Source organism: Orycteropus afer, unplaced genomic scaffold, assembly GCF_000298275.1.
Source record: "Orycteropus afer afer isolate SDZICR_OR568_19922 unplaced genomic scaffold, OryAfe1.0 scaffold00332, whole genome shotgun sequence".
NCBI lineage: Eukaryota > Metazoa > Chordata > Mammalia > Tubulidentata > Orycteropodidae > Orycteropus > Orycteropus afer.
The window spans coordinates 2,724,461-2,724,912 of record NW_006921919.1 but is presented as its reverse complement, the minus strand read 5'-3'; the positions used below and the strand labels follow the sequence as shown (position 1 = coordinate 2,724,912).

Sequence of the window (452 nt, the reverse complement as noted above, 5' to 3'; positions counted from 1 at the left end):
TATTCCATTGTGTGTATGTACCATAGTTTGGTTATCCATTCCTCAGTTGACAGATACCTAGGTTGTTTCCATCTTTTGGCTATTGTAAATAGTGCTGCGATGAACATGGGTGTGCATATATCTGTTCTTGTCACGGTTCTCATTTCTTTAGAGTATATACCTAGTAATGGAATGGCTGGGTCAAATGCTATTTCTAATTCCAGGTTTTGAAGGAATCCCCATACTGCTTTCCACAATGGTTGTACCTTTTTACAGTCCCACCAGCAGTGTATGAGAGTCCCAATCTCTCCACAACCTTACCAACATTTGTTATTTTGTGCCTTGTTGAACTTTGCTACTAGTGCTGGAGCAAGATGGTACCTCATCGTTGTTTTGATTTGCATCTCTCTAATAGCTAATGATCGTGAGCATGTCTTCATATGTTTGTTGGCCGCTTGAATATCCTCCTTGGT

General features: G+C 40.3%; 1 protein-coding gene across 1 annotated transcript in view; it reads right to left on the bottom strand.

Annotated features, from left to right (window-relative positions):
• MYOZ2 (myozenin 2) overlaps positions 1 to 452 on the bottom strand; it is a 58,675-nt gene that overhangs the window by 35,432 nt on the left and 22,791 nt on the right. The window lies entirely within an intron of this gene.